Source organism: Microcebus murinus, chromosome 9 (assembly GCF_040939455.1).
Source record: "Microcebus murinus isolate Inina chromosome 9, M.murinus_Inina_mat1.0, whole genome shotgun sequence".
Taxonomy (NCBI): Eukaryota; Metazoa; Chordata; class Mammalia; order Primates; family Cheirogaleidae; genus Microcebus; species Microcebus murinus.
This window is the reverse complement of record NC_134112.1, coordinates 24,116,861-24,144,599: the sequence shown is the minus strand read 5'-3', so window position 1 is coordinate 24,144,599 and position 27,739 is coordinate 24,116,861. Positions and strand designations below refer to the sequence as shown.

The 27,739-nt window shown below is 39.9% G+C and overlaps 1 protein-coding gene across 1 annotated transcript in view; it reads left to right on the top strand.

Moving 5' to 3' along the window:
• Nucleotides 1–13,562: 13,562 nt before the first annotated feature.
• CREB5 (cAMP responsive element binding protein 5) overlaps nucleotides 13,563–27,739 on the top strand; it is a 550,201-nt gene continuing 536,024 nt past the window's right edge. The window contains exon 1 of the mRNA XM_076006338.1: nucleotides 13,563–13,566. The gene's annotated coding sequence lies outside the window, so the exon portion shown is untranslated. The remainder of the gene's footprint in view (nucleotides 13,567–27,739) is intronic.

The window sequence follows — 27,739 nt, the reverse complement described above, 5'->3', positions numbered from 1 at the left end:
TACCACTTCTGCTCCGAGGCAGATTTACCCTAAAGCTAATGACACGTCAGTTTCAGGCCCCTGACTTGTACAAGTCCCTACCCAGGCCCTGTATCTTACGCTGCATTGTTTTTCTCAAAGAGCTCCCCAGCCAGACATATAAGCATCAGGTTCCACAAAACCTAATATCCTCTGTTGGTGCCATAGTAATGATCACACAAGGCCCTGGGGACCTGAGGCAGCTGCGGGAGTGGGGGTGGCGGTGGGGGTGGGTGGGGTGGGGAAGAAGAATGTGTGCCAAGCCCTAATCTCTGCTGTGCTGAAGATCATGCGCTACTTGATCCAATTGTTCGCACAGTTGCTGACCCAGGGCCTAGGACACTATCTCTATGCCCATTAGGCAGCCACTGTGGGCTGAGAACTCATCACTCCCTGAACTTCAGTCCACACTTCTTTAGAATCCTGCAGAGTTGAGGAGAGTGGCTCAGGAAGCTTACAATCATGGCAGAAGGTGTAGGGGAAGCAGGCATGTCACATGGCACAAAACGGAAGGGGAGGCCAGGCACCGTGGCTCATATCTGTAATCCTAACACTCTGGGAGGCCGAGGCAGGAGGATCACTCAAGGTCAGGAGTTCAAAACCAGCCTGAGCAAGAGCGAGACCTCATCTGTACTAAAAATAGAAATAAATTAATTGGCTAACTAAAAACTCCTGACCTCCAGCAATCCACCTGCCTCGGCCTCTGCTCTGTTTATTTTAATACAGTTCTTTAGGAGTCCATAAAGTTATTCAATTTTGAGATAAATGAAAAAAAATTTGTGAAGCTGTCAGAACTGTGATATTTCCTTATTTTTGCTTTTAATGAAAGTGGTATGATTTTAAATGGCATGATGGATACATTGATAACTAGAACATTTTCAGTATGATTGTAAGTTAGACAGGGCAGGACTTCCACTTCTCTTTGTACTGTGCTCCCCCATCATGGAAAGTAGAGTCCATATTGGCCCTTGGTCCCTGGTACAGGTGGACATTCACTGAATGCCTCACTGTAGGACTGGCTGTCAGAGTGGGATAGATTGCACATGCTTCGATTGAGGAAGGTGATCTGGGACCCAAATTGCGTCTCTGAAGGCTCACTTAGCGACCAGCCTCTAAATTTATCAAGCCAAGATTTTAAACTTCCCATTGTGTCTCTTTCAGTAGATAGGATGGGAATTTGGTCCAAAAGCCCGTGGCAAGACGTGCATGCTGGCATTGTTCACAGAATACTTGTTTACTAGCAAGTTGAAGAGCAACCCTTTTGGGCACAATTTGCAAACTATTGACATATGTTTATTGAGATAGAAAAATAGGTTTTCTTTGCTTAATATATTTTTCTATTTCTTTTTATTTTTCAAGCATTTTTTTTTTTTTTTTTTTTTTTTTTTTGAGACACAGTCTCACTTTCTTGCCCAGGCTAGAGTGAGTGCCGTGGAGTCAGCCTAGCTCACAGCAACCTCAAACTCCTGGGGTCAAGCAATCCTCCTGCCTCAGCCTCCCGGGTAGCTGGGACTACAGGCATGTGCCACCATGCCTGGCTACTTTTTTGTATATATAGTTTTAGTTGGTCAATTAATTTCTTTCTATTTTTGGTAGAGATGGGGTCTCGCTCAGGCTGGTTTTGAACTCCTGACCTCTAGCAATCCGCCCGCCTCAGCCTCCCGGAGTGCTAGGATTACAGGTGTGAGCCACCGCTCCTGGCCTCAAGCATCTTATGGTAAGAAAAAATAATATTTTCATTTTTTTGAGGACAGTTTTTAATAATCTTCATTTGATACCTTTCTGGCCAAAGGAATTTGCTTGTGTTAAGCATGGGGGAAAAGCTCAATGCTTAGGGTCTTTTTTCCTTTTATATTTTGAATGTAGTGGCCTCCTGAATCTTATTCTGTTGGTGTATTCTCTGGATATGCATTCAAATTACTAAAAACCTGGATGAAAATAATTTCTTGGTAATTCACTCATATTGTACACATGCCCAATTGCCATACCCATATTTCCCTAGAGCCCATCACTATTCTGAAAGCATTAAGTGGTTATGCAAACTTAAATATAAAATACAAACTTAAATAAGTTCAAATAAAAAAATTAAGATCCCTAACTTCAGGTACTTCATTAAAAATAAAGAAAACACACCATAGCTAGTACTGAATAATTTGAAATTACTCTCCAACTTTCCATATCTTTTCAGTTTATAATGTAAACTTGACTTACAAGTCTATAAAAGTATTACAAATTACAATAATAATATTTTTTAGTTTTGGAATAGTTTCAAAATTACAGAAAATTTGCAAAGAACTCCCATATATCTATTACTCAGAGATCCCATTTGTTTTGCCAGTTGTCCCCAAAATGTCCCTCATAACAAAATGATCCAATATAGCATTACGTGTGGCCTTTAGTTGTCATTGCTCTTCAGTCTCTTTCAATCCACCACAATTCCATAGTCCTTCTTTGACTTTTATGGCTGTAACACTTTTAAGATAATGATCAAATAATTTTGTAGAATGTTCCTCAATTTAGGATATTCTGATGTTTCCTCATAATTTGCGTCAGGTTACGCAAGCATTTGGGGCAGGGAATATTATGAAAACAATACTTAGTTCTTCCTGCATCCTATCAGGTAGCACATGATTTAAATCTGGTGATGTTACATTTGATGTTACATTTGATGTTACACTTGAATAAAGTGGTTTCTGTCAGGTTACATCACTGGAAATTTATTCTTTTTAATGAATATGTCTTGTGTGGAGAGATAATTTGAATCTATGTAAATATTCTACTTGTCTTCTAATTTTTGCCCACAAATTTTAGCATTTATTGATGTTTCTTGCCTGAATTAATTATTACTATGATCGTTGCGAAATGGTGATTTTCTATTATTTCATCTACATTTAATACTTGGCATTCTACGATAAGGAAGAACTTTCTCTTTTCCCCATTTACTTATTAGTTTGTTTAAATCTGCATGGACGCAATGATATTTTATTCAACAGATTATAATCCCTCCCTAGCACTACTTATTTTAATGTTCAAACTGTCCCAGATTTGCCCTTCAAACTGGTTTCAATATCCTTTTGACATGCCCCCATAATTTTTAGAGTACTTTATTATTTCCTGGCATTAAATTACTTTTCAGATTCAAAAAAAAAAGCAAAACAAATTATGCTTTTGCTGCCTCAGCCCTGAGATCAGTCATTTTTCTAAGACCTCTTCTGTTAGTGGAAAATGGTGCTTAGCAATCTGTATGCTAGGTATGCTTATTGCTGATGGCTTAGTGTTACTTCTAGGACCTCTCAGTGGACAGAAGTAGGACAGAATATAGACACACCTGTATTTATTTTTATATCTGTCTAATGAAATATATGTATATGAGTTCATAACATTACCACCACTTCAGTTGAAACACAATCTTTCTTCCTTTTCCTGTCTAAAATTTTCTTACCTGACAACAGGAAACCCAGGTGCATAATCCTCAATAATCCCTTGGTATCCGTGGGGAGTTGGTTCCAGGACTTTGTTGAATCTACAGATTGAGGGTCCACTGTATTTATTTTCTCAATCCCCTGTATGCAACAAATACTCTAACCCACTGGGCCACCATCCACTCAACTACCTTCTGGCTATCCTTCTTGCTTGGGTATTCCTAGTAATTTTTTAAAGGAACTGTTAACTTAGGAAGGAATAAGGAAGGAAGGAAGGAAGGAAGGAAGGAAGGAAGGAAGGAAGGAAGGAAGGAAGGAAGGAAGGAAGGAAGGAAGGAAGGAAGGAAAGAAGGAAGGAAAGAAGGAAGGAAGGAAGGAAGGAAAGAAGGAAGAAGGAAGGAAAGAAGGAAGGAAGGAAGGTAAGAAGGAAGGAAGGAAGGAAGGAAGGAAGGAAGGAAGGAAGGAAGGGAGGGGAAGGAAGGGAGGGAAAAAGGAAAAGAAAGAGGAAAGAAAGGTTGATATTAATCATCATATTGATCATGGATAAACATGTGAATAGAAAATCTTTGAATCAGGGAAAGAAAATACAAAAATAGGGATCTACCTGATTGAGAAGGTTACTAGGTGAGGCTAGGCTGTGTTGCAGACCTAGCCTCGTAGTGGTTAAAACAGCAGTTGTGAGTGGCTCTGCAAGGTAAGTGCCCTTTGCTTGGTGGCTCAGCACTCCAGGCTGCTTTGATCTCATGGTGCCTCTATCTTATGATGTCACCCTCTTGACACAAGTCTTCAGGGCTCATTGAGGCGGGGGAAGAGAACGTAAGATGATCAGTTCTTAATGAATTCCTCATGAAAGGGACACACATCAATTCTGCTCCCTACTTAGCTATTTCAAAAAGTCACATGACCACTCATGACTTCAAAGGGGCAGGGAAGAATAGTCCTCCCGCTGCCCATAAGAGAACAGAAAATACTGGTAAGCACAGGGATAGTTACTTCCTAAGTGTTAGGAAAACTACCGACATTCAGAATATTCAGATTCATCTTTTTTATTTTTGTAAAAAAATTTATCTCCCTGTGTTGCCATAAATATTTTTCAAGTGCAAGACAACTAAGATAAAGGTCACATTATAGACACTAAGAAAAATCATTTAAAAATTATTTACTTTGAATTTACGTGGGACTTAAATCTGAATTTAGAGATGGTGCACATAGTTTCCTCTTGGAAAAACTTTTAGTAGAGTCAGCGATCCTCAAACCTGGCCGCACTTTAGAATCAGCGGGAGAGATTTATAAAAATGACTGCCTCCCGGCTGGGCGTGATGGGGCACACCTGTAATCCTAGCACTCTGGGAGGCCGAGGCAGGCGGATTGCTCGAGGTCAGGAGTTCGAAACCAGCCTGAGCAAGAGCGAGACCCAGTCTCTACTATAAATAGAAAGAAATTAATTGGCCAATTAATATATATAGAAAAAGTTAGACGGGCATAGTAGCGCATGCCTGTAGTCCCAGCCACTTGGGAGGCTGAGGCAGGAGGATTGCTTGAGCCCAGGAGTTTGAGGTTGCTGTGAGCTAAGCTGATGCCTCGGCACTCTAGCCTGGGCAACAGAGCGAAACTCTGTCTCAAAAAAAAAAAAAGACTACCTGGATGGACCTTACTTGGGGAGGTTCAGATGGAATTGGCCTGCTGGGATCTAGATAGCAGTAGTTTTTAATTAATTAATTAATTTATTTTTGAGACAGAGTCTCGCTCTGTTGCCCAGGCTAGAGTGCTATGGTGTCAGCCTAGCTCACAGCAACCTCAAACTCCTGGGGTCAAGCAATCCTCCTGCCTCAGCCTCCTGAGTAGCTGAGACTACAGGAGTGCGCCACCATGCCTGGCTAATTTTTTCTATATATTTTTAGTTGTCTGGCTAATTTCTTTCTATTTTTAGCAGAGATGGGGGTCTCTCTCTTGCTCAGGCTGGCCTCGAACTCCTGACCTCGAGTGATCCTCCTGCCTTGGCGATAGCAGTAGTTTTTAAACTTTCCACGAGTCTAATGTAAAATCAGCATTGGGATCCTGCTTGCAGTCCTGAGGCCTTGTGCTCCCACTGGTCTTTCAGTTTGCCTGTCACCTCCCCAAGGAAAGCTCTCCTATTCCTAAGTATAGGTGATGCACTCTTGTGTCTCTCGCTGCTTTCTCTGTCTTATCCTTTATCACGCTGCTTTCTCTGTCTTATCCTTTATCTCGCTATGCTCTATCCGCCTGGATGCTTTGCTGTACTTAGCTGTAAGCTCTGTAAAGGTAGGAACATATCTTCCTTATTTATTGAATGCCTAGCCCCTGGCATTGATGCCTGACACAGTAGGTGCACAAGTCATGTGTGTTGAATCATCAATACATAATATTGGACTTAGATTTTTCTATTGCCTCCTGTTCCAATGCAAAGCTTGCAAGGACAGACATAGGATTATGGGGTTAGTTTATTTGCACCCTTCGTGAATACCTGATATGGACCTCCTTTGAAAGGATCCTGGTCTAACTGCACAAAGAACATTTGTAAGGCTGGGTTGAAAACAGCAAGTAAAACATTTGATGCTTATTGTGATTATTTGAACGCATTTGAAGGTTATTCACATGGAGAACTTTTCTTAAGAGAATCAGAAGTGGTGACTCTATTCGCCTAAGCATGTTGCACCTGTATACCTCTAGACAAGATCGTACATAACAATCATACTGCCTGCAGGGTAAAGTGTACATTTTTCTGTCATTCAAGGACCTTTGCAATTTCTTCCCAGCCTGTCTTTCTGACATCTCTTAGTCGAGTGAAGGTGGAAAAAGGGTAGGTTTTAAAATCACAAGCCTCGGAGTCAAATTGCCATCTCACAATATTCTGAGAATTTTTACGTCTGTTTCTTAATTTCTCTGGGTCCTAATTTCTCCATCTGAGAAATGAGGAGAGAGGAGCTACCTCTCACGGTTGTTTGCAGGGCTAAATAAGCATGGCGTATGATGGTGCTTTGTAAACTGAAAGCCCCGTGCAAAAGATTCTTGTTATTGGTCGCCAAACAACGACTGAAAGGTGTCATTCTTAAGGTGGGTACCTGAAGTTTCTCGACGTAGTGCCTTCCTCTACTTGGAGTGCTTTTTCTTCAAATTCTATCTATCCACCTATTATGCCCAGTAATTATTAGTCTCCTTCCCTCCCCTGATGAATTGTTATTTCTAAACAAGTCTGGGCAGTGGAGCTCAAGCAGCGGTACAGTGATAGGAGAGATACCGTGTTTTCTGCAGTGCTGCTAGTCGTGAAGGACAGAGTAGGAAGGAAGGAAGGAAAGAGTGATGCCCCCAAGCATCTGCTCACTAATCTCAAATGTGCCATTTACTTCTAATTATTTATTATAACACTTCTAAGCATATTTTGTAAAATTAATAAAGTCTGAGTAATTTGAAGCCTTTCCATTTAGCTTGCCAATACATCTTTGCTGAGAAATGCAGTTAAGTGGAATTCTGAGGGAATGATTTGATCTATGGGCCAGGGACAGAAGGATTACTGAGGATTTTTATATGTTCTTAGAATGCCTTTCTATTTCAGGAGAAAAAAATAACACAAATTCCACTTTGCAGAAGCAAGCAGAGTTATACCAGAGAACGACTTACTGTTTAGTGAAGAAGAGAATTTCTCCTCTAAATCACCGCTTGTGATGTTTAGATATATTAAATATAGAATGAAAAGAATTTAGAAAGCAAAATCAGTGTTTGTGATTGAACTTTCAAAAACCGATGCAGGAGTGTAAATGAAAATAGTACAAATGTGTGAGGGCCTATATTAATTTTTGCATGATAACATTTGTTGCCACAGGTTCCTGTTGAGATTAGAGACTTATACCGGCATTTACCAGCATACACGTCATGGAAGACTGATTCTGCGTGATGTTCTGCGATGATAGGCTTCAAGATTAAACCGGTTTGGCAAACCAGGCACGCTCTTATCCCCCTCTTGGAGATTCACAATGCATGTCTGCCTATTAAAGCTCCGAGCGCTCCAACCGTAAAGATCCTGTTTAAATTTAGCTCTGCCATTCCTAAATTTCCTTGACTGCAAAACCTTTTAAAATAATGATTACACTTATTAACAGCTGAAAAACCTTTGAAGTACCCATAGGGAAATTCTGATTGAAACTCCGACATATCAATTAAATATATTCATTTGTCCAGCTTGTCTACAGAGTGTCCTTTCTGAAATGGAGTTGCAATAAGAGTCATGTAAATTTTTACATGAAGCAAAATGTGATTTAAAACTAGTCATAAAAGAGGTTTTGGGGGTAAGAGATTTATTGAGCTATAATTCACAAGCCATACAGTTCACGCATCCAAAGTGTACAATTCAGTGGTTTTTGGTATCATCACAGAATTGTGCAAGCGTCACTCCATGGTTAGTCTTAGAACATTTTTATCACCTCAAAAAAGAAAACCCATTCCCCTTAGCTAGGACCTTCTATTACTCTATCTACCCACCCCACCCACAGGTAACCACTAGTCCATTTTCTGTGTCTGTAGATTTGCCTATTCTAGTTATTTCATATAAATGGAATCACACAATATGTGGCCTTCTGTGCCTGGTTTCTTTCACTCAGCATAATGTTTACAAGGTTCATTCATATTGTAGCAATAAAATTTTAAAGATCAACAGAAGAAGACCAGGAAGGTTAGCAAGTAAAGAAGGGCAGGATAGTGAATTTTCACCGAAGAAACCGCATGCTTTCTCTTGTGGGTGCCCTGGTGATCCGCCTTGGGGTAAGTGGGGCATGGCTAGGATAGAAATGCCCTGCCTGGGGAGGGAAGGCCATATTCTTTCCTTTCTTCCATGCCTTCTTATGGTTTGGGCTCCAAATTATTTTACACACACTGAATTTACCTCCTCCGCAAAATCCGCTTCCTGAAAATCATTGGTGAATCAACGCTGTTGCTTTTCTTGGATATATGGGACACAAGGCTTGCACCTGTTTCTCTAAGTGAATATCTGAAGTTCAAGATGCTCGCACTTGTTTCCTGCTATTTCACAGACTTTAGGAGGGAGTTTCCAGGGGAATTGCATGGTGCTTCAGTCAAACCTTTTAAAATATAAAAATAGTCAGGAGAAGGCATGCTGCTTCTCCCTGGAGGCATCTACTAGAATCACTATAGGGGTATTATATTTTGTAAAAGATCTCATAGCAATTTTCAGTAATTAGCTCATAAGAGCTCTAGGGGTGAGAAGAGCTTGTTTTCTTAACAGAGCAGGTGAGGCAGGATCTGGCTACAGAGTTTTTCACCCAGTCTATACTCTCCCCAAGAAGAGAAAGGAATGGGGAAAAAAAAATAAACTTGAATCTTTCTGAGCACCTGTGATTAAGGTTGATGTTATGCAGGTGGCTTTTACTTTGCCATGCTGTGACTTTCACTTGCATCCCACTGCCTGCTGCTTATTAATAACGGTGGTTGAGCATAATGTCCCTTCTTTTAAGTAGCAGAGTTCAAGGACCCTGAAACAGCTGGAGGGGGGAGATGTTTGGGCGGTTGGTCTGACACAGGCCTCAGGAGATCCTAATGTAGGTCTGACTGGTCACTTTACAAGTAACGCTGGTAAACACTTCGTCTGGGTTACATTCAGAGGCATATTGAACCTGAGGCACTGGGGCCATGGAATTTATGATGCTTTCATTCATTCATTCAGCCAACACTCCTCGAGTGCTTACTGATTCTAGACGATAGAGATACAGCAGTAAATAACACAGTCCCTGAAATTTATCATCTGGCTCACATTCTTCTCAATCAGAATTATCTTTTGTGTTTCCTGTGGATTCCATAAAATAATCAAGATGTCTCAAATTAATTCGTTTCTGACCTGAGCTCCCTAGAGAGACCCCAAATGACAGGAAGAAGCATTTATGTGCTATCTCCCAGTCACTCCTCTGGATGTGTCACATGCCTCATCTCCGTTCATCTTCCTGACAAGCCTGCAGGTGGGGTTTCGTTATAACTCCTTGCTAAAAGAAGAAGTTGAAACTCAGTAAGCTTTACTGAGAGACAGAGCCAGGATTGACTCTAAGACTATCTGACTCTAGATTCCATTCTCTTTTAATGAATCAGTGCTACTCCAAGAGACCGATAAACTTTGGTATAGACCCCAAGTTCAAGGGATGCCTGCAGGAACACTAACAAGTGACAACAGAGAGTATGCTGAATTCAACAATAACAACAGAAGGCATTTTTGTGTCAGATGAATCCTGTGATGTGGTAGAAAGAGTATAAGCTTTCATAAATCAGTGAGGATTATATTAGTCTCCAAACAATTAAAATTCTAAAAACAGTGGCTTACGGATTAAAATATTTTCCTGTAACAGGTGGTATGAGATTCCTTGGTCTTCAGGGTCAGGGGCTCTTCCAACTGTCTGTTGCTTTTCCTTTATTGTCCAACATGGCTGCTAGTGCTCCAGATATCACATCCTAGTTCCAAGCAGCAGGGTAGGGGAAAGACTAAAAAGGAGTGTGGTTTCTTTTCTTTGGGAAAATTCCCAGATGTTCTACATAATACTTCCACTTCCATCTCATTGGTCAGAATTGAGTCCCATGGTCCCTAGCTACGAGGGAGAATGGGAAATGTGGTCTGTCAGCGTGAGGACAGTGAGCCTAAATGTAATTTGAGGTTCTAGTACTCAGAAGGGAAGTCTGGATATTCAGAGGTAAGTAGCAATCTTTGTTCTAATATATTTTATGCTTCTATATTATGTGGTAGATATCTCAGCTATAGCTTATTAATTGAATTGATTGCATTTTTACATTCATCCAACAAACACTGGTTGATGCCTACTGTGTGCCAGGCATTGTGTTAAATGCTAGGGATGCAAAGACTAATAAGACAAAATGTGAGCTTGACATCATCAAAATAAATAAAAATTGCGGGATGCAGGGTTTCTTCCACAAGTCTAAAATCAATTGTAGTGATGTATACACAACTCTGTGAATGTACTAAAAGTCATTGAACTGCACACTTAAATCGTGAATTGGACGGTATGTGTATTATATCTCAATAAAGTTATTTAACATAGGACACAATTTGCAGCAGTGCTGGGAACAGAGTAGAACAGTAGCTCCAAGTGTGGCCCTGGACCAGCAGGATGAGCCTCACTTGGGGACTTGTTAGAAGTGCAGATCCTCAGGTTTATGCCACATCTGCTGAATCAGAAACGCTGGGGGTGGAGCCCAGTGATCTGCATTTGAGCAAGCCTGCGAGGGGATTCTAATGCATGCTCAAATTTGAGAGCCACTATGTTAGAGCACATGAAAGGAGTGAGGGAAAGCATATAGGATGTTACTTCAATAATCCGGGTCAGAAATGATGGTGAACATTGGTGGCTTGAAGTAAGGATAAAAAGATAGATGGGGAGTGATTAGGTATATTTGGAAACACTTCTAAAAGGCTCATACCATGCTTATCTATTGAAGTGGTGAGTCAAGAGGTAATGGCTAAGGTTGACGAAAAAGAACTCAAAGTATGTTTAAGTATATAATGGAAATAACCTATAAAAGATCTACAGTGATAGTCATCAACATTTTGGAGGAGGGGGAAAGGGAATAATGAAAATGAATTAAGTTTTCATCCTTTTGGCAGTCTGTTGAATGATCTTGAATCTTTTGAATGATAATCTCTTAAAATGACAAATAAATTTTTTAAAAGAAATAAAAACTTACCATGTCAGAAAGAACTACACCTAGAAATGGTTAGAAGAGATTTCCTTTGACAAGTCAGGGTGGCACCTTTACTTACACACCCTTCTGTACTAAAAAAAAAAAAAGTGCAAAAATAAACTGTTTATTTAAAAAAAAACCCAACTCTCTTTTAGTGAGGCAGATTATACTATTAGTCTCTTTAATCTGTTTCCCCTAAAGGCGTCAGCTACTGTTTATAAGTAAATCTGAAGAACTAAGAGTTTTAAGAGATAATGCCAGGGAGTTAAAGTTAATATGAGGAAAAAGTTATCTAACACTAACATAAATAAAGACTCCATAGCTCTAAAGACTCTCTAGCTCATAATCTTTCAGTGTGAGTTAGTAGCTCAAGATTCTTGATTTTCTAGTTATTTTTCTTGTCTAATTTTGAGTCGTGCTGGTTCTGTGTCCCAAGTGTGAAACATTGTCTCTCAGTAGATTTGTTTCACTTGTTCAACCCAAGTCACTACATCTATTGGTTCTTTCAGTGTGCTAAACTCTTTGTGTTAGTGTACTTCCTGGAGATGACCAGGCATCCCAGTAACCCTGGGACATATTCCACTCAGGCTTTCAGTGCCATCATTTCTTCAAAACCTACCCCTTCAAGGCCCCAGTGATCTTTGTGTTTCCAGGCTCAAGGTCAACCCTTGATATACATCTGTTCAACCTATCAACACCAGCTGACCATTTATTCATTGATTATCTTCATGTGGCTTCCAGGACCCACCCCTCCACTGTCTTGGTTTTCAGATGTTCCCCATTGCTTTTTTCCATTCTTCTCTGTAGGTTCCATCTCTGAACTTTGACATGTCTCAGGGGTCCTTATGAAGACTACATCTCCTCACTAGCTTCACTTACTCCTTGCCCATATGATTTTATCCAAGTCTCATGGCTTTAAATGCCATCTATATGCTAGTAACACCCAACTTTAATCTCCAGCCTTCACACTTCCAGCTGTTTATTTAGTGTCTCCACTTGGGAGATTAAGTAGTCATTTCAAATGTGGCATGTTCCAAAATACTTCCCCTGCAAACCCTAATTCCTTTGCAGGATCTCCCAACTCAATAAATGGAAGTGGCCCTTCTTCCAGTTGCCTAGGCCAGAGCACATGGACCACCCTTTGTTCCTGTGTTCTTTTTGTACCCCAGTTGTGATCCATCAGCAATACTGCAGCTCTCCCATCAGGTATGTTCAGAAGATGACCCCTTCTCCATGTCTCCACAACCACAACTGTGGGCCAAGCAGCCATCACTTTGCCTGGAGTAGGGCAATGAATGGTCCCCCATGTCCACCTTTGTAAACTCCCAATTAATTCTCCACATAGCCGCCAAAGTAAGCCTCTTAAAACATGCGTCAGATCATGTCATTCTACTGCTTAAACTCCCCAGTGACTCAGGGAAAAAGCCAAAGTTCCTAAATTTTTCCCAGAGGTACGACCTTATCCAGCAAATGATACTATTGTTCTCTTATCCTGATCAATATTGGCTTCACTCTGTTCTGGACGAATCCTTTTACTGTATCTAACTATCTTGAAAACATAGGCCACTGAACACAGAGAAAATAAAGTGAATATAAGTGGCTGAATCAGAGTGTTTCTATCTCCTAAAAGCAAACAAAAGGTAAAAAAAAAAAAAAAAGTAGAGTTGATGATCCCCTAGTAGTGATGAATGCTTATATGTATACCAAGTACTATCAGTTTTTAAGCTTAGATATTCCGGGGATGTGACTTCATTTGTTTTTTTATAAATCAGTTTATTTCTGGAGAAGTGTGCTATCCTACAGAACTTTCTGGAAAAAAAGTTCTTTATCTACAGTGTCAGGTAGAGAGGCCATCTGCCATGCTGGGCAGCATAAACTCAAAGGCCCTATTCCTCCCAGTTGCTGAAAACATGCTCACAGCAGGGCAAACTCAGTCCAAGCAAGGATTTCTCAGTTAGTTCAGGGGTCTCCTTCCTCCCTTTATTCCTACATTGCACCTAAACCTTACAAGGCTCCTTGAGAGTCTGGTTCTCAATCCTCCAGCTGTCATCTGCTGAGCCCTCTGACTTCTTATTTGGTCTCTGGTCATTGGTCTCTCAGATGACTGACTGTATCTTCTGGTTTGCTGGCCATCCCATAAGTATTATTTGTGACCTGGTGGTGGTGGTGGTGGTGGTATGTATAGGGAGTACTGGGTGAATGTGTATTTTTTCTAAAGTTTGAGAATATTCAATTCTACTATACAAATGGAATGGTGATACTCATAAGATATGTTAAATGTGGATAAGGAAGTTAGTAACCTGTGAGACATGTTAAACATAGACAAAGTAGGGCTTAAGTATATTGAACACAGGTATGGGGAGATGAAAGAACTAAGAAATACCCAATTTTCATGAAGCACTAAATGTACATGGGGTGCCAGAGGTACCTAATCTTCATGAAACACTAAATACATATGAGGAATATGAAGCCTTCTATATCCATGACATCTGAAATTGATCACCCATTGGTGACACCCATTCTGGCCCCAAGTATCCTCTGCTAGATAAAAGCCAGAGCTGCTCATCAGGCTAATTGGTGAGGCACAGCTCTAGCCATATTTACATAGCCCTATGTTTCTCCTATAAAACAAGTATCTGTGTTGGTCCCAGGCATCTTCTGTCTTGTGGACCTCTTTGCTCGTCTTTGGTCCTTGTAGCCAACCATCAGCAGGAAAGGCTGGTTGGGTGCGGAGGACAGTGCCTATGAGCATCCTATAATCCAGGTTTCAAATAGTGTCCCCTTCTACCTTGCTTGTACCATTTCCCAAGCACATTAGCCTACCCGATCCCTTTCCCCCTGTTTCTTGCTGTATGTTTTAAATTGATTTAATAAATTGTGTGATTTGAATATCTTAATTTGGTCTCTGATCCTTTTCGATACAGCATCTCTAGGGTAGCTTGCCCGGTTGTGTACCTGTAGTATAGGAGCTACCATGTCATCAAGGTAATTTTCTTCATGATGTTGAGGGGAGACCAAAGACTTTCAAATACTCTTTAGAGTGACAGGAGTGAGACCACCTAAGGCTCCCTCTGCCCCGACAAGCTGCACCATCATGGCTATGTACTGCTGCTGTTCTACCATGCTAGTGTGGGAGAGGGCAGCAAGATTTGCCACTTCTGTGAGCCCCAGCCAAGGAGTCAAACACAGTCCTTGGTTGCTCTCAGATCCCCAATTTACCAGGGCTTCCGCCTTGCCTGACTTGGCCAGGGGCAGGTGTGACTCCTTCTTTGGAACACCCAGCAGTCTCTAAATAGCTTTCCTCCTCCTCTTCCCTCAGTATGAAGAGGGTGTATCTCTTTTGGGAAGCATTGCTTCCAAATCCATGGATAATAGTGTAACCTTCATGCCTCTCTAGTCCTTCAGAAGCTCGGTTTTGATTCTGATAATCCAGGCTTTTGAAACTCAAAACCCCTTTATCTCAAACTATTGTCTCTACTTTCGAAAGTCTATTTCGAAATCTACTACAGTCTGAATGTCTTCACAAATGTATATGTTGAAACTTAATCCCCATGGGGGTGGTGGTGGTGGGCTTTGGGGAAGCAATTAAGGTTTAGTGCCTTGTAAAAGGGCAGTAGGAAACTAGCTTAGGTCCCTTTTTGCCCTTCCATTACTCAGTCATGTGAGGGTGCAGCAAGAAGTCCCTCGCCAGACATGAGTGGTGGTGCCTTGATCTTGGACATCCCAGACTCCAGAACTGTAAGAAATCAATTTCTATTATTGTTAAATTACCCAGTCTGTGGTATTTTATTATAGCAGCACCAAGGGACTAAGACAAACTCATTGTCTCTTCTATTTCTTTGCATTTGTGTCATAGCAACCCTAATTTGAAGACGTGTACACTTATACATGTGCACGTGCACACACACACACACACACACACACACACACACACACACACACACAACCTCTCTGCTGCCTAAATGTCGGGGAAGTATGAGGGTAGCTTGGAATACTGGAAAAAGAATAAGCATAAATTAATATTTCCAATTCCTGTTCTTCCTTGTGTGTGAAGGATTGCACATGGCTATAACTGGAGTCCAAGGAGTCTGAATGCAGGTTTTGATGTTTCCACAGGCTGCTCCTTCTTCGTGTCTTGGTTTGCTTTCTGCTGGTGGATTCAACGGCAAGGTGGATGCTAGGAGTTCCAGGACAATCCTGTCAGTAGAGTTTAGCAGAGTTCAAAGGATGCTATGCTGTACCTCTGGTTCTGAAAATATCTTTCTTACCTTCTGTCTAATTTTACTTTCAAAGTTTCATAACTTTGGTTCTTCAACAGAATGGAGATAACATTTACTGATTACCTTCCACACAGTGGGAGTTGCTTTCCAAGAGTCCTCTTTTAAAATGTAAATTCCCCCTGGCAGGGAAAAACCCTTAAGCCCTCATTATCTAACCCCCTAGAATTAACTTATTAGAACTATTTCCATCTGTCATAGCCAGCTGCAATGAAGGCCATGTGAGACTGGAGTGGGCTAGCTGTCCTGAGCTGAGCTCTGGGAGGGGAGATGGGGAAGGGGTGGAAGGACTTCCAAATCAAAGTTTACCGGCTCCATGAAATTTGTCCTGTGGCAGCCCTGAAAAAATTGATGTGCTAATTAAAATCCCTGTAGATTCAATAAAGCAATTCTGAGAAAAATCTCTGCTTTGCCAGTACTTTGGACATAAATATGAAAGTAATGAAACTCATTGCTTTAACAAAAATTATATCATTTTGGCTTTTTCTATCAGTCCAAATTAAGGGATTTTAACTTCATTTTAATGCTTAGAAATGCAAAATCTTGACGATCAGATGAGAGAGAAGGTATAGGTCATATAGGAAGGCTGGCTAGTGCTTTACAATTTATATTGTATAGACTGGCCCCAAAAGATCAATGAACTTGAGAAAATTATTAATAAATCAGCATGGTCATACAATGGAATACTACTCAGTGATAAAAAGGAAGAAATTATTGATATAAGCAATGTGGATGAATATCAAAAACTTTTTGAGCAGAAGAAACCAGACACAAAATAATGTATACTATATGATTCCATTTATATGATTTTGTCAGATAGGCAAAAACTCATCTAGGATGAAATCAATCTGAACAGTGGTTGCCTCGGAGAGTTTAAGAGGGTAGTATTGAAGCATGAGGGAACTTTCTGGGGAGATGAAAATGTTGTGTTTTGATTGGGTTGCTGTTACATGGACCTACTCATTTGTCAAAACTCCTAGAATTGTACACTTCAGATATGGGCATTTTACTAAATGTAAAGTATATGACAATGAAAAAATATTCAAAAACATTCCCTGGTCTTCTGTTGAGCTATCTTTCCTTGGAATTCGAGGACTGCATGTTGGTCTGCTGCCAGAGGTCACTAACAGCAGAGGTATACATAGCATAGAGGCATAAGGGCAACTTGTGCAACATGCAAATCGCTGTAAGTTGAGGAGCTAAACATTGAGGGTTGCCTATGGTTCATGTTGTTAATCACTTTATAATGTCACATTTGCTCTAAAATATAGACAACACACACAAATTCCATCGATAGTCTTTTGAATTTTTTATTTTTCCAGAATGTTTTTTTAATAGGAAAAGTGTGGACCGTATTAATCCCTGCTTCATTTAAATCAATTCTTCAAATGACTTATTCTTTTCAAAACTACTCCCCTGAATTCCTTTTGTTCTAGAAAAAAAAGTAAATTAACAAAATGAAAGAGTTCAGCTCTGCCCCTGCAGTTTATTGTACACTGTAATTTACAAACACCTATACATTTCTTTCCAATATACTATTGCAGGGTATGTCTGTACAACTGGAATGTAGACAATTAGAATGTTACAGAGATTTGATTATGCTTCCTCCACTCCATTTATGTATACAATGTTTAAGAGTAGCTGTGTCTTAGAGTAACTGAGGACTCCTAGAAAATTGAATTGAAGTCATTTTTTGAAGGCTGAAATAATTCTGAAAGACTTATAGCACATTCTCGTCCTAATATTCCTTCTCGCCTTATTGAGACTAAGGATCATGATTATTTTCATTATTCATCTGCCCTTGTTGTTTATTCCTTTCCTGAAGTCTTAATCCTCTCCTTGAGACATCCCAGTTGGTTGCTATGGAAATGATTATTTTGCCACAAACATAGAATTATGACTTACAGTAAAGAATAAGCAGCAGGAGCAATTGAACTCTTGGAAAATAACTTAGACCTGCTAAAGCCAAAATTAGACTGACACTGTTAAAACTGTAAGCAAAGCTGTCCAAAGTTTTTCATTCTGCAATAAGTTATTTTGAAATTTTCTCAAATAGTTCTTAGATCCATTGATGAAGAATTTATGGTCTGAACACATTTATGGGCCCTAATATCTTTGTAAGTTATAGTCTATCCAAAATCTTGAACCCAAAGGTTCAAAGCAACTAATGATTTGATGTTAGCAGTAATCACTGAACTTTTTACTACCTATCATACCCCCCAAAAAAGTACACTTAAAACTTTACTTCAAACTCAGCTATTTAAATTCCTGTGCGCTCCTTTCTGATTTTATATACAGGGGTATGTATGTGTGTGTGTGTATACACATACATATATATTTAATTCAACAAAACTTATGTATAATAAATAATTATTACATAATACAATATAATAGTATCTATTTACTATATCATAAATATTAATATATTTAATAAAATATAAATATATTTGTTATTACATATATTTGTTTCTATATTTCAATATTATCTTAATGTTTCTAATTCTCAAATTAGATTTGAGAAACTACTTATCCTGTTTCCATGTGGTTGAATATTTTTGTTGTGTCACATTTTTGCCATTATTAATGACATGGCTATAAATATCTTGACATCAAGTCTTGAAAAAAAATTCTCTAGAATTAACCCAGGGAAATTGGGTTCTGAGGGTGAAGAGTGTGACAATTTAATGTAGCGCTCTGCCCTACACATAACAGACCCTCCTTAAATGTTTGTTAGATGAGTGGACCTCATTATATATACTTACTTTATGGCAGGTAATATTTAGAGCTCTTGCAAATCAGGGAAACCAGGGCCAGAGAAAGTTCGAAGGAATTTTAGGAAAGAAAAATCCTTCATAGACTGAGGTCCAGAGAAGTTAAGCAACTTGACTCAGGTCCTGCTTGTGAAAAGGGCACATTTAGAAGCCTGATCTTGCCCTTTCCATTGGGTTTTTCTTTCCACTGCAGTGAGCTGTGCTTCTCAGGGAGCTCACAGGGCTTGGGAAGGCCCCGAGGGAGAGCAGCGTGTTCCTGACTCCGCTTAGTTCATTAATTTTTGTGTTCTTTTTCTTCCAAAAATGATTTCAGGCAGATTATAGAGAGACATAAAATACAGTAGAAAAACACCAGAATAAAAAAGACAAAGTCAGAGAGAAAGTATGAGCAAACAAATAAAGTTATCCCCAGAATGTACATTTAAGGTCCTATGGAGTTGGAAAAGATAGGACACGATTTGACTCTGAGCGTCAAGGCCAGAGGAGAGAGCGAAATATTAATAAAAACCAGCACCTGATCCACAGTGTCTGTAAAACAAAAACGAACCAGTTGCCCAAGGGAAGAACAGCACTTTTTGTCACTAAGTCCATGTCTCAGTCCCCCCTGAACGCCAAGGTATTGCTAAGTCATCCTGTCATTTCAGCTCCGGAACTTTTAAGCTGCCTTGTTGTGACAAGTGCTGAATTAGGCTGGATTCATAAAGTCTGGTCCCAAAAGTGCCTCATGCTAGATGATTGACTCTTGAAGACTGCCCCCAGGAGTGGGAGTGGAGGGCTAGTGAAAGGAAAGCAGGGAAAGAGGGAAAGGCAATTTAAAAGTGAGTTAACAAAATTTTCACCATTCTGGGCAGGTAGGATTCAGTATAACTGGGTACCCTGCGAGGAGGCATATCGAATGTGCTTCAGATTGTCTACTCAGTGGGTAGTAATCCGGGCTTGATGAGAGAATTTAGGTATAAATACCTGAGAGGCCGAAAGTGTATCCTATTTGAGCCTGATTAAAAATAATTTTTTATTGTGATTAAGAAAACACATAACAAAATTTAATTCATTTTAACTATTTCTCTTCTGATTATAAAAGTAAAATATAATACAGTCTTCTTGTAGAAAATAAAAATTTTAAAGAATAAAAGAAATGCCACTGTAAATCTACCATATATAGAATATTTTAAATCTTTGGGTATATTTCTTCCCATTGTCAGGGATTTACACATATATGTACATGTGTGTATATATGTATATGTTTCTACATCTATATCCAATATCCAGGTGTGTGTATAGATAGATAGATAGAGAGAGACTGACTCCACACAAAGCCAGTGAGAAAGGGGTATGCTGAAAAGATTCTCTGAGACCCTGCAGTGTAACCGTAGGGGGTTTAATAGGGTCTCTTTGACTTTATCCTTGGGTGGGAAGGGATAACCACTCCAAGTCTCTTCACGTGGCTGTCCTTCCATTTTTCTAAGACTCATATCCCTCAGTATAATTTTGTAATTTTCTACCTATGAGCCCCACACATTTCTTGTTGAAGTTTATACTATTATATGTGTTATTTTTTTATATGGTGAACAAAAATATTTGTTCTATTAAATTTTTCCCTGGCCATTTCTAATGTCTATAGATTGTTGTGCTTTTATTTTGCATTTGGACGTTTTAACTAAATTCTCTTTTACAGATAAGATTTTCTTTTCCTCTACGGAGCTTTCCTTAGAATGAAACATGTCCTGAAAGTGATGATAATGTTACTGCCTCCCTGTTAACTGACAAGTTTTTAATGCTCACTTATACTCTTTATCCCTAAATATGAATAGTATGCCAAAATATTTTTTCTGTTCATTAAACTCTGTGAATCAGTTTTTTCATCTATAGCTGTTATTTTCATTATCCTTTAATGGATACCTATATGTGACCCTTGGTGGGATTATAGAAAAAAAATAAACCAACAAGAAAAATAAAGAAAATGTATCTTTTCCTTTAATTCTTGCCTTCTTGGTCCCATCCTTTCTTCCTCTTCCTACAGAGGAGTCTTTTTTTTTTTTTTTTTTTTTGAGACAGAGTCTCGCTTTGTTGCCCAGGCTAGAGTGAGTGCCGTGGCGTCAGCCTAGCTCACAGCAACCCCAAACTCCTGGGCTCGAGTGATCCTTCTGCCTCAGCCTCCCGGGTAGCTGGGACTACAGGCATGCGCCACCATGCCCGGCTAATTTTTTTATATATATATATCAGTTGGCCAATTAATTTCTTTCTATTTGTAGTAGAGACGGGGTCTCGCTCTTGCTCAGGCTGGTTTTGAACTCCTGACCTTGAGCAATCCGCCCGCCTCGGCCTCCCAAGAGCTAGGATTACAGGCGTGAGCCACAGCGCCCGGCCTTACAGAGGAGTCTTATATCTGCAGTCTAGGCAGATAGGACAAGCAGGTGTGGAGAACAACACATGTGTACCCTTGCTGCGGCAAGTGTACAGCTAGTGTTACAGCTCTTGGCCGGGGGAAAGAACAAAGCAGGACGCGAAGAGTCGGAGAACAGCCTTTTATTCAGCCAGCAGGTTCAGCACAGCAAACATTACAGCTCTCTTCCCATCTTCTGATCTCCTTCCTTGGTCTCCACTTGCTTTTATACCTTTGGTAGGGCTCAAAAAGCGTCCAATCCACTATAAGCTTTAACATCCAATCAGCAACAAGCTTTAACATCCAATCAGCAACAGTGGGATTCAAAAATTACCCAATCAGGATCATGCGAGCAGTGGGCTGGATGACAGGAGGGGCCGCGCTCGCGCTGGACAGCGCATGTCAGCGCAGGGACTGGCATTGGCCCACCCTGGCCGGCCCCAGCAGCGTGCCCTCCAACCCGCCCCTCACAGCGCCGGCCCAGGTGGATGCAGAGCCATGGGGAGGCGGCAAGTGGCCGTGTCCCACTCGACATTTTCCATGTCACCCTCGGGACAGCTGAAACTTCCTAAATTGCATGATGTTTTCCAATTTACAAGAGGTCCTATTATAATATATAAAATTCACCTACAATTTTAAATAACACACTTTTTCCTTTAAATTACACAAGTGACACATCTGATGTGAGAAATTGAGACCATTAAAAAACACGAATAAAAGAAATCCAAATTAACTAGAATTGTCATATCCCAAAATAACCTCTGTCTCACTTGGGTTTCCTCAGAGAGACCCTGAGACAAGGGCTCACGAGCAGGTTGTCCCTGTTGGGAAGGTATCTCAGGGAATGTGAGTGGAGGGCTAGCAAAAGGAAAGCAGGGAAGGAGGGAAAGGCAAAAATTCAAAGGTGTGTTAACAAATTGTTGATCATGTTGGGCAGCTAGGACTCAGTGTCACTGGGTACCCTGTGAGGAGGCGTATGGAATGTGCTTCAGATTGTCCACTCAGGAGATGGGCGAGGTGAGTATGACTCAGTGGGGTGCCGGAGCCTGCTCACCCCAGCTTGGCACCTCCTGTCTTGCACATCTCGTGCCAACTTTGCGCTCCCTGCTGTCAGGTTGGTAGCTTGAAATTGACCACAGTGGCAGTATTTACACCATGATGAAACTGATGAAAGCTACAAAACAAATTAGGGCTATTTTAGTCAGAGAGCTGGTTCAACATGTATCAGTATTCCACTTGAAGTATCTATCTACTGACTCCCATCCTCCCCGGGTCAAAGGTCACCCCACGAGGCATGAACTACCTTGTTCTTCCAAATCCGCGCAGACATCAGAAGGCTGAGAAGGTTTGTGCAGACTGCAGGGTTGAGAGAACCTTCTCCCAGCTGAGGCAAGGTGCTGTCAGGTTACACTTGCACAGCGGGTTTCCACAGCAATGACTGAAGTATGAAAGCTGGCCGAGGGAATTCGAGGCCCTAGAGGTGTCTAATCCGAGCACTGTGAATGTTTCAATAGTGCTCTTTTCATGTGTGTGTGCACGCACATAAAAGCACACAGTTTCGAACTTACCAAAATGGCATCAGACCAGCCATACTGTTTCCTTTTCATATTCTTCTGTTTACTTAACAATAAATGGTGAACATGTTCTATGTCAACAAATATGACTTCAGTGGTTTAAAATTAGTAGATGTACCACACAGTAAGTGACTAATCTTCCACTGTCACACACCTAGGCTCTTTTCAATTTCATCCTATTATAAATAGGGCTATGTTGTATGTATTTGTACACATATCTTTATACCTCTGATAAATTCCTTCAAGTGGAATTACTGGGTCAGAGGCATGCATATTTTTAGCCAAGAATATGTATAGCAACAAAGCCCACATCTTTTGACCTTTTGAAGACCTTTGTCACTTTATTATTCTATAATTCTCTCATTCTAATCAGAAGTATCAATGATTTTTATAAGATTAGCATAAACCACAACAAATAAATAGACTGCTTTTGACTCTATATCCAATAGCCCTGAATGATGCATACTTCTGAAAACAAAACAATGCCACTTTAATATCTCTACCTCCCAAATAATATATTTTTCCATATTTATAATCCATAAGAATAAACTTGTAGCAACCTAAAGATTGATACTTTTTTAGATTTTTAAAACTTAAATAAAACATTCCTATAGGCCGGGTGTGGTGGCTCATGCTTCTAATCCTAGCACTCTGGGAGGCTGAGACAGGCAGATCATTTGTGCTCAGGAGTTCAAGACCACCCTGAGCAAGAGTGAGACCTCATCTCTACTATAAATAGAATTAAATTAGCTGGACAACCGAAAATATATAGAAAAACTTAGCTGGGCATGGTGGTGCATAACTGTAGTCCCAGCTACTGGGAGGCTGAGACAATAGGATCCCTTGAGCCCCGGAGTCTGAGGTTGCTGTGAGCTAGGCTGACGGCATGTCACTCTGGCCTGGGCAACAGAGTGAGACTCTGTCTCAAAAAATATATATATATAATAAAATTCCAAAAAAAAAAATTCCTATAATTTCTAATAATTACTAGTCTTCAATATGCAGTGTGTCCCAAAAGTTGCCATACATAGGGAAAAATGGGAAATTGTAGTTAAATTTATTTACAAAATATTCATTACAAAATTTTTCCTTTATATGGAGACTTTTGGGACACCTTGTATTATCCTCACATGGCTTTTGTCTATAAATCCATCCTACATAGCAATTTTATTTGGAAGTGAGCATAACACAGATGACAAATGATTTATTGTTCCTAGTGCAAAATAATATTATTCCAGAGCACAAGGAAAGAGAAAGATAGCAACAAACGTTGTTGTGATATTTTTGAATTGAAATTTATTTGATTCTTCTACACTGTTCTAATCTATCAGACTTTTCATTTTTTTCTAGGCAGGTCTTTAATGACAAAAAGTATGTTGAAATCTTGCATATGTGCTCAGATATATAACAACTTATGACATTGTTACTGCGTTTAATTTTATTGCTGTGTGAGAGATTAGAAAATACAAAACCTCTGTGACAAAGCCAATGGTAGGGTTTTTGAAAGGCCTCAGTCCAACATTCTTTACACATGTTTACTGTCTTCTGTATACTAGTTGTGGTGCTAGGCACCAGAGATAATGCAGGGAACGAGACAAACCCCATCCCTAACCTCATAGAGCTTGCAGTTAAAAACTATTAATATACTCCAATGGAAATAAGGAAAGAAAGAAGCAGATGCCCAAACTTCTGCATGATCTCCCAGTCTTCCTTTGCCTTCTCAGATGTTAAACAACCTCTTTGTGTCATTTCCTTTCTGAACAATGAAGTGCCTAATTTTTAAGGAAAAGCTCATAAAATTGATTTGCTACATTGAATCATAACCCAAACACATTTTTATTGCAAAAAACTATGAAGAAATACTGTGAATAATAACCATGCCTATTTTAATTGTTGTCTACTGTATTCTTAGTCTCTTTTAAGGTGGTTAATATCCCACCACCATCATCTTATACATAAAGATTCTCTGAAAAGCTCAGCTCACTCATGGCATAACAGGACTGCTGTCAGTGAGCATGAATCCTAAGAGGTCAATACAGGTTTCCAGGGCAAGCTGGTCCTGGGTAACAACATAAGGGTAACAGCCGACAACCATTGGTGCCTTCTCCCTGGAGTAGTGAGATGCCTCCTTCCCACCCTCTGCATCCAGCATCTCATACTTCTGCCACCATTTCTTTATTAAAAAGTTTACTGGAACTGATCTAGCATTAATGCCCAGAGAGTAATAAAATATGAATTTTAGTAAAAACCAAAAAGGGTGTATTTAGCAGAAAATAAAGCTTTAAATCAAAGGTAAATAGGTAACCTAAGGTGAGCATATAGAATATATTTGGGCAGGAGAAAAGCTCAAATATCTTATTAAAATAATTCAAAAACAAAAGAAGAGAAAACTAGTAACAAATGTCACTAGCTTGAGTGACAGGCATGGAGGTGCAGCAGGACAAGCCCAAGCTTTGGATGGAAGAACACACCTGGGTTCAAATTCCTTCTGAGCCTGTTTCTTCAACTACAAAATAAGGACAATGGCACCTGTTTTATAAAATGACATCTATCTCATAAGATTTTATCTATTTATAGTAAACATTAAATGTGATAATGACAGGAACAGCCAATAAATATTGGCCATTATTATGCCATCGTGAAGTCAGACTACAGGGCTGCTTGTGAATTCTGCACATGAGCACTTCCTGAATGCCTTTACCTACCTGTAAAATGAGATACAACAGGAATTTGAGCTGAGTCTGAACCCCAGTAATTTGGACTACTAATGGAAAAACATGGGAGGGAAAGTGGGAAGAGTATATTGATTTTTTTTTAAAACTTCACAATTTTTCTAGAGTAAAACAGTAGGTTCTTCAGTTTGCATTAGAATCATTCAGGAAACTACATGCCCCCTGTATATTTTCATTTATTCATCACATATGAACTCCAAACAGTGTAAGCCACATATATTTTTTTCTCATGAAATTTCTTGTTTGCTTCTTGTTTTTTTGTTTGAGACTGGGTCTCACTCTGTCACCCAGGCTGGAGTGCAGTGGCACAATCATAGCTTACTGTAACCTCAAACTCCTGGGCTCAAGTGATGATCCTCCTCCTTCAGCCTCCCAAGTAGCTAGAATTATAGGCGTGCACCATCACACTTGGCTAACGTTTAAAAAATTTTTTTTGTAGAGATGAGGTCTTGCTATGTTGCCCAGACTGACTGGTCTTGAACTCCTGTCCCCAAATGATCCTTCCACTTTGGCCTCCCAAAGTGCTGGGATTACAGGTCTGAGCCACCTTATCCCGCCAGGAAACTTGTTTTTAAATACAAATTCTAGGGCCCATTTCTATGGAATTCTGATTCAGATGATCTTTGCTAGTTCCCAGGGAATCGACATTTTAAAAAAATTCCCCAGGTCATTCTGAGGCGAGGTGGCTGTGGGCAAACTTTGAGAAACATGACTGGAGAGAATGTGCTTTGATTTCCCATCTTGAGAACATACTGATTGGGAAAGTCTCTTTAGCGGGCTACTTGGTAATGTAAAGGAAAAACAAAACTCCTTTCAGAAGTGGGAGATTTAAGACAATGAACAACTATTAATACATTGGTTGGCAAAGTAAACTAAAGGCCGTCTTGATTGTGAAGGGAAATCTTGGCAGTGTGTTTCTTTTAGGAAATACTTCTTTGTTCTTAATATAGATTTGGACTACTATGAATCTGGGCATTATTTTATTTCCCGGAGTTACCAAATCGGTATACTTGGAGAGCTGGAGCAGAGGTGGGCAGGAGCAAAGGACATGGAAGTCCTTTCTCATTGCTGATGTAAAGACAGCACAAGGGTGGGCCTGGGAGTGTCAGAGCCCAACCCTTTCCACTCTGTGCATGACACTGTCTTGGTGTCATGTCAGACCAAGCGTCCCACAATGTGGAAAAGGTGCTTTTTGTCAGATTGGATTCTGATGCCTTTTCCTGTTGGTAATAGGAGGTAGGATCTTCCTAAAGCTCAGGGCTTCTTGGATGGTCAGCTGTCTAGGAAGGTAGAAGACCACAAACTGCAAAGCCCTCATTCGAGTGCTGGTTGGGGTCCCAGCTCTGGGAGAAGAAAACTGGTCTAGGGTGTTCTTGTTGGGGCAGGCACTGGCTGCTGCAAAATGGTGGTTGCAGGCCAGGGACTAAGGAGATAGAACTAGTAGGCCACTGCATTCTGAAGGGGCTCCTTTTGTGATTCTGCAGGCAGCCACATCCACCTTGAAGGCCTTTAGTCTTTTACTTGCTTCTTTTTGTTGTTTCCAACCCTTTAACAAAGATGGGCACCTGAGCAGGTTTTCCAAGTCCACAAATGTTGAGCACCTCCCATGTTCTGGGATGTAATAGTGAGCTTGGCAGACAAGTGTCCTATCTTCATGGGCTTTCTTTCTAACTTTTAGATTCTGAGGTGTGAGGGGAGTTCAGGAATGAGCTGGTGTCCAGAATTGGATTGGGTTGTATGAGGTGAGCGACACAAAAGGTGTGCACTCTTAAACACCTGGCAGGATTTGCCAAGGCTGTAGAAAGATCTGACTACTTAATCCATCTTGAAGCTACAACTGATGGTCTGTTTTCCTTCCCCCCTGTAGAAAATCCTTTAAAATTTTGATTAAATTAAAATTTTATGGATTTTTACTCATACCCTTGAGAACTTACAGGCACAGTTTGAACTCTAAGATGTTATAAAAGAAATTCATCTTTTTGCAGTTAAAAGCATTCGCTTCTTCTATTAAAAGTATAAATAGAAACTCTCTGATCAGTTTTGATAAAAATGAGAATTGTGTATAATTTGCAATTTTGGGGGCATCAAAATAGCAGTCTGTTTGCTCTCTTTAAACAATCTCAATTTACTCACATTATTTTAATTTAAGAAAAATTTCTTTCCCTTACAGATATGATATATGCTACTGCTACTGCATAATATATCTTATTGCAAATTCAGAAAATAAGAACAAAGGCAAGGAAAAATTATTTATAGTCTCACTTACAAATATATTATGATGTATTTTATCCTTTTGATATACACAAGGTCCTTGTCTTACGAAATTTCGACATAAGATTTTTTGACTTTATGATGGTGTGAAAATGATACTCATTCACTAGAAACCCATACGACCATTTTATTTTTCACTTTCAGTATAGTAGTCAATAAATTAAATAAGATATTCAACACTGTATTTTATTTTATTTTATATTTTGAGTCAGAGTTTCACTCTGTTGCCTGGACTAGAGTGCCGTGGTGTCAGCCTAGCTCACAGCAACCTCAAACTCCTGGGCTCAGGCGATCCTTCTGCCTCAGCCTCCCAAGTAGCTGGGACTACAGGCATGAGCCACCATGCCCGGCTAATTTTTTGTATATATATTTTTATTTATTTATTTATTTATTTTTTTGAGACAGAGTCTCATTTTGTTGCCCAGGCTAGAATGAATGCCATGGCGTCAGCCTAGCTCACAGCAACCTCAAACTCCTGGGCTCAAGCAATTCTATTGCATCAGCCTCTCAAGTAGGTGGGACTACAGGCATTCACCACCATGCCCGGCTAATTTTTTTCTTTTTTTTTTTTGAGACAGAGT